The sequence below is a fragment of the Loxodonta africana genome, chromosome 11 (assembly GCF_030014295.1).
Source record: "Loxodonta africana isolate mLoxAfr1 chromosome 11, mLoxAfr1.hap2, whole genome shotgun sequence".
In the NCBI taxonomy this organism is placed as follows: Eukaryota; Metazoa; Chordata; class Mammalia; order Proboscidea; family Elephantidae; genus Loxodonta; species Loxodonta africana.
In genome coordinates, this window is record NC_087352.1 from 20,868,416 (window position 1) to 20,880,997 (window position 12,582).

The 12,582-nt window shown below is 45.5% G+C and overlaps 2 protein-coding genes across 7 annotated transcripts in view; both read left to right on the forward strand.

The window, feature by feature from the left end:
• LOC100675448 (zinc finger protein 613-like) overlaps positions 1 to 12,582 on the forward strand; it is a 228,307-nt gene that overhangs the window by 59,615 nt on the left and 156,110 nt on the right. The gene's annotated exons all lie outside the window — the stretch shown is intronic.
• LOC100674882 (zinc finger protein 432-like) overlaps positions 8,499 to 12,582 on the forward strand; it is a 37,318-nt gene continuing 33,234 nt past the window's right edge. The window contains exon 1 of one of the 2 annotated variants that reach the window (XM_064294150.1): positions 8,499 to 10,138. The gene's annotated coding sequence lies outside the window, so the exon portion shown is untranslated. The remainder of the gene's footprint in view (positions 10,139 to 12,582) is intronic. The other variant, XM_010586580.3, reaches the window with a different exon arrangement.

A 12,582-nucleotide genomic window follows, 5' to 3' on the forward strand; every position in this document is an offset into this window, starting at 1 on the left:
GCTATTCATAAGGTTTTCACTGGCTAATTCTTTTCAGCGGTAGACTGCAGGGTACTTCTTCCTAGTCTGTCTTAGTCTGGAAGCTCAGCTGAAACCTGCCTTCCATTGGTGACCCTGCTGGTATCTGAATACCAGTGGCATAGCTTCCAGCATCACAGCAACACGCAAGACCCCACAGTACAATGAACTGACAGTGTTCTACCATTTCAAGAGGTAACATATGACCAGGAACCTATGGTACTGAAGGAAAGAGTCCAAGCTGCGCTGAAGGCATTAGCAAGAAACAAGGCTACAGGAATTGACAGAATATCAATTCAGATGTTTCAACAAACAGATGCTGCGCTGGGAGTGTTCACTTGTCTATGCCAAGAAATTTGGAAGACAGCTACCTGGCCAACCAACTGGAAGAGATTCATATTTATGCCTATTCCCAAGAAAGGTGATCCAACCGAATGAGGAAATTATTGAACAATATCATTAATATCACATGCAAGCAAAATTTGCTGAAGTTCATTCAAAAGTGGCTGCAGCAGTATATCGACAGGGACCTGCCAGAAATTCAGGCCAGATTCAGAGGAGGACGTGGAACCAGGGATATCATTTCAGATGCCAGATGGATCCTGGCTGAAAGTAGAGAATACCAGAAGGATGTTTATGTGTGTTTTATTGACTGTGCAGAGGCATTCGACTGTGTGGATCATTACAAATTATGGATAGCATTGCAAAGAATGGGAATTCCAGAACACCTAATTGTGCTCATGAGGAAAAAGGGGATACGGAGTGGTTTAAAGTCAGAAAAGGTGTGCATCCAGGATGTATCCTTTCACCATACCTATTTAATCTGTATGCTGAGCAAATAATCTGAGAAACTGGACTGTATGAAGAAGTATGCGACATCAAGACTGGAGGAAGACTCATTAACAACCTGTGTTATGCAGATGACATAGCCTTGCTTGCTGAAAGTGAAGAGGACTTGAAGCACTTACTGATGAAGATCGAAGACTACAGGCTTCAGTATGGATTACACCTCAACATAAAACAAAAATTCTCACAACTGGACTAATAAGGAACATCATGATAAATGGAGAAAATATTGAAGTTGTCAAGGATTTCAGGATTTCATTTTACTTGGAGCCACAATCAACACCCATGGAAGAAGCAGTCAAGAAATCAAAAGAGGCAGTGCATTGGACAAATCTGGCTCAGAGGACCTCTTTAAAGTGTTGAAAAGCACAGGTGTCACCTTGAAGACTAAGGTGTGCTGACCCAAGCCATGGTGTTTTCAATCACATGATATGCATGTGAAAGCTGGACAATGAATAAGGAAAACCGAAGAATTGTCCCCTTTGAATTGTGGTGTTGGCAAAGAATATTGAATATACCATGGACAGTCAAAAGAATGAACAAATCTGTCTTGGAAGAAGTACAACCAGAATGCCCCTTAGAAGCAAGGATGGCGAGACTGCGTGGCGAGACTGCATCTTACATGCTTTGGACATGTTAGGAGGGATCGGTCCCTGGAAAAGGACATCATGCTTGTTAAAATAGAGGGTCAGCGGAAAAGAGAAAGACCCTCAATGAGATTGACACAGTGGGTGCAACAATGGGCTCAAGCGTAGCGATGATTGTAAGGATGGCATAGGACTGGGCATTGTTTTGTTCTGAGGTATATAGGGTTGCTATGAGTTGAAACCGACTTGACGGCACCTAACAACAACAACAGCAAGTGTAGAGATAGGGAGAAGTTATTTAGTAAAAATTTTCAGGGAGGCGTTTTCTGGACAGATGTAACTTGAACCAAGACTTAAGTGTACTGAGTGGAGCCAAGCATCATCATATTTTAAAGCAGAGAATGCAAATCGAAACAAGTTTCTAAGCGATGTCTGTGAACTTCTTGCCTAAAGATTCTTTCAGAAACTTGCGGGAGAATGCACATTCCTGGGACACATCCCAGACCCCCTAGAGCAGGCCTTCTGGGCCTTGGGCTGGGGATTATGCATTTATTACAAGGCTTTCTGCTGCACACATTTTTTTTTAATTGTTGTGAAATTATACATCAAAACCTTCTCGAGCCCAACAAATGCCACACTTAAAATTTAATTACTGATGTTATCTTTATGTAGCATTACCATTATCGCTATCATTTCCCAAAATATTCCACTACCATTCACCAAAACGCACTGCACCCCAAACAAAAGCTTCCCTTCCCCCCTTCTTCTCACTCCTGGTAAACAGTAATAGTCTTTCGTTTTTATGTATTTGCGTATTTCATGTAAGTGAGATCATACAGTACTTGTTCTTTTGTGACTGACATATTTTGCTCAGTATAGTGTCTTCAAGTTTCATCCATTTGTGGCATGCATCAGGACTTCATTTCTCTTCACCACTGAGTAATATTCATTGTATGGATATACCACATTTTGTGTATCCTTTTATATGTTGATAGATATTTCGATTGTTTCCATAGTTTGGCTCTCGTGAAGAGAGATGTAGTGGACATTAGTGTACAGGTTTCTATTTGTGTTTCTGATTTCTTCTGGGTATATGCCTAGAATTGGGATTACTAGGTCATGCACACTGAAGTTGGAACATCTCTGCGCTGACGTTTGGATTACTGCTCCCCTCATCACCCTCACACCATAATAGGATGGATTCATGGCAGACACTTTCCAGCAAAGAATCTGAAATGGGTGCTCAACCAACCACAGTCTCCTCTCCACTTGCCTTGTGAATCTGCATGTGTGGGAATCTCAAAATCTCCACTATTCTGTCATCAGCAATAAGGATAAAGATCAAATCAATTCCAAATCCTCATTTGTCGATATTGTTCATTACCAGCCACCTATGCAACACTTCGGCTCTAGCCACTCCGAGGTAGGTCATCTCATCAGTTAAAAGGACCATCTTTCAGTCTAAGACATCTGGTGGCATCGGGCTCCCCTCACTTCTGACCTACTGGCTACAAATTCAGGGGTTCCTTATACCCTCTTAGTTTCCCAGCTAAGATTTCTCAGTACCTCACTTCTGTCTTGGTCACTCACACTAATCTCTTGGGTTTCCTGCTTTGCTAGAATGACTCACAAAACTCACAGAAAGTGCTGTACTTACAATTAAAGCTTTGTTATACCAAAAAAATGATACAAACAGAAGCATGCATAGGTTGAAGCCTGAGAGGCTGTCCATTGCAAAGCTTCTATGTTACAAAGGCTGTGCTACGGCCTCTTGATGTGCATGGATGTATTTCACTGCAGTGCAGTGAATTACTTAATATGACCTTTCTAGACATAGTCTTTGTGACTCCCACACAATGAGTGGGTTGATCTATACAAATAAGGTGTTTGTGGCCAACCAAGTGGATTGCACAACTTGCTAAGAATGCAAAAAAGGTCCATGGAATCCTTGTCACAGGTAGGAGTGTATGGAACCCTAAAAAGGGGGTTGCTCAGTTTTTCCATCCTAGTAAGCTTAAAAAGAGAATTCCAGAGCAAAGGAGGGACCTCATTACCAAAAAACCAAAAACCAAACCCAGTGCCGTCGAGTCGATTCTGACTCATAGCGACCCTATAGGACAGAGCAGAACTGCCCCATAGAGTTTCCAAGGAGCACCTGGCAGACTTGAACTGCTGACCCTTTGGTTAGCAGCCGTAGCACTTAACCACTACGCCACCAGGGTTTCCACCTCATTACTAGACGGGGGAATTCACTGCCACCAAGAATGAAGGCTAGGAGTAGAGTGTGTCCTTTGGGCCTGGAGTTCCTGCGCAAGAACCCCTTAGACCCAGGAGACAGAGAGCTGTTAACAATGGAGCCTCCAAGAAGCAGCAGCAGAGAAACAGAGGCAGCAGCACCAGGAGACTGGAACAAAATGGTGCAGTGAACTTTTCACCCCACTGAGTGAGGTGGTTATAGTAGGTGTGCTGACCCACAGAGCAAAAGAGCTGAGCACCTTCATACAGAAGGCTTGCTGACAGAGTCGAGCACCTTTGGGTCAAGGCTTCCTGGCGGAGTGGGGTGCCTCTGGGCACTTATTGACAGAGCTAAAGAGCTTTGTAACACCTGCCTGAGCAGGTCAGGTCTGAGAGGCCAAGGGAGCTGAGGGGCTGAGGGCCAGAGAGGCCTGCCTTGTAGGCATGGCTGAGAAGAAGCTGTCTTGATCAGAGAACTGTTCCTGAATTGTAACCTGTTAACTTCCCAAATCAACCCCGTTACTGTGAGTATCATATATGAGTTCTGTATGGCCGGTGCAATGAATTATTGAATCTAACAGAGAGGTAGAAAGTGTCGTGGAAGGGACGGCTGATGTCAGAGTTGGAAAAAGGTTGGAGAGAGGAGGTATGTCTGACTTCCTCCTCATAGGGATAAGCCTTGGGCTGATGCTGATGATCTTGATTCTCTCTCCTCCCTCTTGTGAAATCAGACGAAAAAGTCTGACACCTTCACCCCAACTCTGCCATTTTTACATTCACCAACCAGGAAAACCATGGAACTTCCGTATCCAGAGCTTTTATTGATTTCATTTCATAATCATGATTGGGGCTTCATTCCATAGGCACGATGGATTGAATCATGACCCCCTCAATCCCTGAGGCCAGCTGATATAAGGCCATGAGGTGGTCTTTCTGTTTTGCACATCTCCCCACACAAACCCTCAGATACTCGCCCAGATAAAAAAGGCACCTCAATGACTCAGGTTATTACAGGATATTTAGAGTTATTTCACAGGAACTGAGGGCAAAGACCAAATTCCTTTAGGTAAGGTTAATTGTAAACCCCACACTGCACATCCTGTCAGGGCAAGTCTGATCATTGCATTCCCTGAACTAATCAGGCAGGCTCTGTGGCAAAATGAGTTCCTTTGTGTGGCCTTTTGCCTTGGTTCTTTGGAAAACAGCTTGAGGGAGATTTTTTTTCCCCTAATCACTGAGGAGTTACATTTGCCCTAATATTCTACCCCAGAGGGTTTGTTAAATTTTCTGGGTAAGCTGTAAACTAGTTGGTTTGGTATTTTTGTCTGCACTGTGATTGGTACGCACCTTCCAGGGTTTGGTCAATATGCTACGCAAATAAAGTCATTATAGCCTACTTTGGAAATGGAAGTATCAGTGGTCTACCAAGAAAGGATTGGTCAGTTTGTGGCCCTGGTGGGAAGGTCATACCTTGAAATTGACAAGGAATTTGCTTACATATATATCTAACCCAAAAGAGGTTTCAAAAGCAGTAAAGAGTAGACAAGAAGCAGAAAGGAGAAAAGGCAAGAGAGAAGAATCAGAAAGAGAGGAGGCAAGGAAGCTCCTAAAAGAGCTGTAACACTGGTCAAAGGCTGTGATGCTGAAGACAGTGAAAGGCCCAGAAGAGGCCCAGTGGCAGAGCTGGCAGCAAATGCGCCAGAAGGCCTAAGCAGCAAAGCCAGCAATGACAGCCCCAGAAGGGGCCCAGCAGCAGAGCAGGAGGAGATAGAATTGGAAGGGGTCTGTGGATTGCTTTTATATGGCCCTTTTGCCATGGTTTTCTAAATCCCACCAAGTGGGTGGGACTAAGCAAATAAGGTACTCGTGGCCTACCAACGGGATTGGTCAGCTTGCTAATAATGCAAATAAAGTGCATGAAACCCTTGTGAAGTAGGACAATGCAAAGCAGGCATATGGAACCCTAAAAGCATTGGTCGGTACTGCCATTCCACTAGGCTTAAAAGACAGCCAATCCCAGAGCAGATGGGGGACATCACTACCACCAAGAAGACATAGGAGCAGAGCATGTCCTTTGGACCCAGGGTCCCTGTGCTGAAAACCTAGACCCAGGACACAGGAGCTGTAACACGATGGACAGCAACAAGCAGCAGTGCAGAAATGGTGGTGGCGGGAACCAGGAGACCAATGCCAGATGGCTGCTGTGGGGCTTGCCAACCCATGGAGCTAAGATCTGTAGCACTGGCCTGGGCAGGAAAGAGGCCGGGTTGAGGGGTGAGTTCCAGAGAGGCCTGCTTGTGGGCATGGCTGAGAAGCTGTCCTGATGGAAGAACTGTATCCTGAGTCATTCCTGATCCTGAATTGTAACCTGTTACTTCCCTAATAAACCCCGTACTTGTGAGTATGATCTGTGAATTCTCTGTGGCCATGGCAACGAATTATAAAACCCAGCAGGGAAGCAGAGAGTGCCATGGGAGTGATGGCTGGTGTCAGAATTGGTAAAAAGTGTGGAGAGAAGAGTTAAGTCTGACCTCCACTTCATAGGAATCACCATGAGCTTTGTGCTGATGGTGGTTCTCTCTCCTCCTCCTAAAGGAAGAGGACTTCAGGCACTCCTAGTACTACTACCAGTTTATACATACTGTATAATCTTTTGTATATTTTGCTTACAGGGTCACTTGTAGAGACCAATGAAGTGGCAAATTAAGCAGTAATTAGGAGAAATGAAGTAAAGAGGATTAGAGAAGAGTGAACCAATGTTATTTTTGAGACAGTACCAACAGTAAGTGGTGCCAAGTATGAGGATGACCCATGGGTTGTGTTTTCGTTTTATCCTTTAACCTATTCTCATCAACCTCCAATAATCTATATTCCAGATAATACTCCGAAATATCAATTCTTAATTGCTTGTGTATTAATGACTGCTGGCTGACAAATGGACTGGAGGAGAAGTAAATTGAGGGTGGCATTGATTCAGTGGGAGAATGCGAGACTACCGTGTGTTAGGCCACGGTCCCATTCCTGGCAAATGCACCTCAGGCAGAGATACGTCCTGTATGTCAGTGGAGGCTTGCATGTATCGATGATGAACAGGTTTCAGTGAAGCTCGCTTACTGTGAAAATGGCATGGCGACAGGGTAAGACCTCCTCCTCTAACTTCACAGTGACTCAGGATACAGTTCTTTGGTGAGGCCAGCTTCTTGGCTGTGCCTACTGGTATTCTTCTCCCTGGCCATTAACTCCCAGCCTCGGTTCCTCAAGCCCCTTGGGATGGCCCAGCCTCTGCCCTGCTCAGGCAAGTGTTATAAAGCTCTTTTAGCTCTGCCAATAAGTACCCAGAGGCACCTCACACGACCAGTAAGCTTCAGTCAAAGAACTAGAAGAACTAGATGGTGCCTGGCTACCACTACCAACCGCTCTCACCGGTATCACAATAGAAAGAATGGGTAGAAAATGTAGAATGAAATACAAACTAAAAAATAAAAACAGACATACTAATCTGGGTGAAACTGGAAGACCCCCCCAACACTGTTGCCCTAGGACAACTTTCCAACTTGAAGCTATAAACATACCTGGAGGCCACCTTTCAGCCAAATAATAGACAGGACTATAAACAATAACATCCGTGATGAATGTGCTCCTTGGAACAGTTGACTATACAAGACCAAAAGGGCAACATTTGCCCAAACCAAAGATAAGAAGATAAGGAAGGACAACGAAACCAGACAAATAGAAACTAGGGAGAAAATGGGGAGAGTGCTGACACACTGCAGGGATCACAACCAATGTCCTGAAAAATTTATGTAAGAATCATTGGTTGGAAAATTGATTTGCTATGTACATATTCACCTAAAGAGCAAGAAAATGTTAAAAAAAAAAAAAAGAAGAAGAAGACCCTAGCTCCACATCAATCATCTTGTTTAACCGGCCTGGCTTTCTCCCCAAGCCACTCCAGATGTGGCCTTTCCCCACTCAGCTGAAGGATAACATCTCTTACTTTCCTGTCAGCTGTTACAGGTAACAATAACCAAAGCAACCATCTAAGAACCAAAAGTTTCACTTCCCACGCCCCTTCCTTCTTTGTCTTACAAATTCCCGTGCTTTTATGAGTCTGGAGCCATTGCACTGAGTCCCACTTCTGATGCCAACTGTAAAAATGGCATGGCGGCAGGATCAGACCTCCTTGTCTAACTTCTTGAGGGAGAAGGAGAATCATAATCAGCATCAACAGCCCAAGGCTGACTGCTCTGAGGTGGAGGTCAGACATACCTCCATCCTCCAACCTTTTCACCAGTTCTCATTCCCGTGTCCCTTCCACTGCACTCCCTACTACTCTGCTGGGTTCAATAACCCCTTGCAATGGCCACAAAGAGCTCACAGACACTACTCATGATTATGGGGTTTATGAGGGAAGTAACAGGATTAGGAATGACTCAGGATATAGTTCTTCAGTCAGGACCACTTCTCGGCTGTGCCCACAGGCAGGTCTCTCCCTGGCCCTCAGCCTCTCAGCCTCTGCCCCTAGGGCCTCTTGGGCTAGCAGAGCCTCTGCCCTGCTCAGACAAGTGTTACAGAGCACTTAAGTTCCACCATTAAGTGCCCAGATGTACCCCACTCCACCAGTAAGCCTCAGTTTGAAGGCGCTCAGCTCTCTCCATGGGTCAGCAAGCCTAGCTCTACCAAGTGCCTGGGGGCACCCCAATCTGCCAGCAAGCCTCCTACCCAAAGGCGATTATTCTTCTTGCTCAGTAGGCCTGGAAGCCCACCTTGCCATTGTCTTTCAGTCTTTTGGTTCTGGCTGCATCTGCTGCTGCTCTTTCTGTGCCGCTGCTTCTCACTGTCTCTAGCTGTCTCTGGTGTTGCAACTCTCTCTGTCTCCTGGGTCTGGGAGGTTCTCAGTGCAGGGATCCCAGCTCCAAAGGATGTCCTGCACTCCTAGCTCTTCTTCTTGGTGCTAATTAGGTCCCTGCCCCCTCCCCCATCCACCTCTGAGATGGCTCACTTTAAGCCTAGCAGGATGGCAAAACCTGCCAATCTCCTCATTAGGATTCCATACACCTTATTTGTATGATCCCACCCCCACAAAAGTGTGTAATAAACCTTATTAGCATTATTAGCAAGCTATCCAATACCCTTGGTGGGTTACAAGCACCTCATTTACATAGTCTCACCCAGTCACTTGATGGAAGTTACAAGACTGTGGCAAGAAAGGCCATTGCGGTGTGATGGATTGCTTTTATATGCAAGATGGTGGGTTTCCCGGCCCATGGAGCAAGGTGGTTACAGTGCGTGTGCGGACCTGCCAAGTGAGAGAGATGAGTACCTTCGGGTCAAGGCTTACAGGCCAAGTGGGGTGCCTCCTGGCACTTATCAACAGAGCTAAAAGAGCTTTGTAACACTTGCCTGAGCAGGGCAGAGAGAGGCACGCCTGCGGGAATGGCTATGAAGAGGCCGTCCTGATGGAAGAACTATATCCTGATGTTCCTGAACCTGCATTGTAACCTGCTTGTAACTTCCTTAATAAACCTCTCAACTGTAAGTATTGTCTGTGAGTACTGTGTGGCAACTGCATTGAATTGGGACCCAGCCACCCCCAAGCCACTCTTACAGCCACGGAAAAGCAATCCATCACATGGCACCAAGTTGGACTAGGAAGAAAGGCTAGGTGATCTACTTGTTTTTACTGGCCTCACCTGTAGCAGTCTTTCTCATATACCCCACTCCAAATATAACCTAGGCTTATTCCACCAGCTTTTTTGCCCTGTCTGTGATGGACACTCTCATATAAAATCAGTTTGTTTCTTCAAATCTTTTTCTGTCCTTAAACCGCTTCCTGCAAGACTTTTTCAGTCAGAAGCTATTCGTGGTTGTCCGTGTACCGGCTTTTTCCCTTTACCCTTTATTCTTTTCAGAAGCCTATCTCTGATGCACACTCTTGAACTCCTGCTTGTCCATTTTCAAATGTATTTTCATTCTGATTTTTTTTTTTTTACAAAGTGTTTAAAGGAAGCGACAATATTACTTTTTTGCCCATGCAATTTGATCTCTGCCTTGTTTTCCTAGTGAAGTTCGAGCGACGGAAAATCTATCCATTTTTTGCAAGGGTTGAGGAGACAGCATATCCAACAGTTCCGCTAACTTTCTCCTCCTCCTGGCTTTTGGCACAAAGAAGCTGCTGCATTTGTTCTGTACGGCCGGTACTCAAATATGGCCGCCTCCACACACACACACGCACACACACGCGCACACACACACACACAACGGGAATAGCTCAGACGTATGACTTGAAAAGGCCGTGCCGGAAATGCCCTTGTCCGCGCTCCTTCAAAAGTCTCGACCCTCGCCTGTCGCCGTAGGCAGACAGGGATTCAGCGCGGAGAGTGGGGAAGAAGAAATAGTTCACGGAAATCAGTGCAACTTTCGGAACTTGGGGTGATTCAGAAGAAAAACAGGTCAGTGTGTGTTTCTGTCTTGAAACAGCGCGAGGTAGGTGTGTGGACGTGGTGTCCTGATGACACTGATTTCCTGAGGGGAGCGCCGGGGTGAAGCTGTGAGAGGGGAAGCAGGTGTTAGCGCCGTTGGGGTCAGAGATGGGGTGAGCGCCTTTGTAGAACGATTAAGGCTTGTCCTGACTGTCAGGGTCCGGGGGCTTTGCGGATCTCTCTGCACGTAAGCGGTGGATGGGGTATTTACGATGAAAGCGGTGTCTGGTTCGGGATTTAATATGGGATCAGTGAAGTTGGAGCCGAGGGATGGGCATCTTAGGGATGTCTCGTCTAGGTTTCGTCTTCATAACGGCGTGAAGGTGGTCTGTGTCTCTGGTACAGAGGCTTGTGAGAACGAATATTTGGAAGCCCAGAACCGCAGGAACCTCGACTGGTGGGACAAAGGGCGGTATATTCCCCGGCCAGTAGTTCGAAAGCCTTGGTTTTTATTATCATCTATTTTCTCCTCTCAGCCAGTCGTTGGCTAACTGCTGTCTGAAGAACTAATCCACCACGCCGCCCATAGGTCTAGGGCTGTTTTTGCGCTGCAGAGGGAGAGTTGAGTGGTTGTGTAGGAGACCTTACGGCCCACAAAGCTCCGCATACGTGCATACTTTCTGCTTTGCTGACTGTGGATTGAATTGTGTCCCTTAAAAATACGCCTGGTAAATCCTAACCTCTGTGCTTGTGCTTATAATCCCATTTGGGAATGGGCTGTGTTTGTTTTGTTAGTGAGGTAAGATTGGTGTGGGGTGTATCTCAAGTCAGTCACTTTGGGGATATAAAAGAGATGAAACAAGCAAGCTAGCAAGCAGAAACGGGGGAAGATTGATGCCAGCCACGTGGAGATCTCCAAGGAAGCAGGAAACAGAAGCTGAAAAGACCAGGGCGTTCCCCCAGACCTGACAGAGAGAGAGGAAGCCTTCCCCTAGAGCTGAAGCCCTGAATTAGGACTTCCAGCCTCCTAAACTGTGACAAAATAAATTCTTGTTTTTTAAATCCATCCAGTTGTGCTATTTCTGTTACAGCAGTACTAGATAACTAAGAATTTGGTACTGTAAAAATGGCATATGTTCAGTGTTTGGCCTCCTCCAACTTCACAAAGGAGAAGGACAATCAAGATCAACAGATCTAGGCTGATCCCTATGAGGCGAAGGTCAGACATGCCTCCTCTCTCAGTCGTCTTTACCACTTCTGACACTAACTGTCCCTCCCAGAATGCCCTCTACTTCTCTCCTGGGTTCGATAATTCATTGCAGTGGCCCACAGAACTCCACAGATAATACTCGTGATTATGGGGTTTATTGGGAAGTAACAGGTTACAATTCAGGGTCAGGAATGCTCAGGATACAGTTCTTCCATCAGGACAACCTCTTCTTGGCTCTGCCCACAGGCAGACCTCTCTCTGGCCCCTCGGCTTCTGCCATGCTCAGGAAAGTGTTACAAAGCTTCTTTAACTCTGCCAGTAAGTGCCCCAGGCCACCCCACTCCACCAGTAAGCCTTAGCCCAAGGGTGCTCAGCTGTAGCACCATGGGTTGGCATCTTTCACCATGTGTCAGCAGCGTGGAAACAGCAGACAAGAAATCAAACCATGCATCGCATTGGGCAAATCTGCTGCAAAAGATCTCTTTAAAGTGTTATGCCAAGAAATTTGGAAGACACCTACCTGGCCAACTGACTGAAAGAGATCTTTATTTATGCCTGTCCCAAAGAAAGGTGATCCAACCAAATGCAGAAATTACCGAACAATATCATTAATGTCATACACAAGTAAAATTTTGCTGAAGGTCATTTAAAAGCAGTTGCAGCAGGACATCAACCGGAAACTGCCAGAAATTCAAAACGGATTCAGAAAAAGATGTGGAACGAGGGATATCATTGCTGATGTCAGATGGATCCTGGCTGAAAGCAGAAAATACCAAGAAAGATGTTTACCCGTGTTTTATTGACTATGCAAAGGCATTCAACTGTGTGGATCATAACAAATTATGAATAACATTGCGAAGAATGGGAATTCCGAAACACTTAATTGTGATCATGAGGAACCTGTACATAGATCAAGAGGCAGTCGGGTGAACAGAACAAGGGGATACAGTGGTTTAAAGTCAGGAAAGGTGTGTGTCAGGTTTATATCCTTTCACCATATTAACTCAATCTGTATGCTGAGCAATAATCCGAGAAGCTGGACTATATGAAGAACAGGGCATCAGGATTGGAGGAAGGCTTATAACAACCTTCATTGTGCAGATAACACAAGCTTACTTCCTGAAAGTGAAGAGGACTTGAAGCACTTACAGATAAGATCAAAGACTGCAGCCTTCAATATGGATTACACCTCGTCATGGATTGAATTGTGTCCCCCCAAAATATCTCAACTTAGCTAGGTCATGATTCCCAGTATTGTGTGATT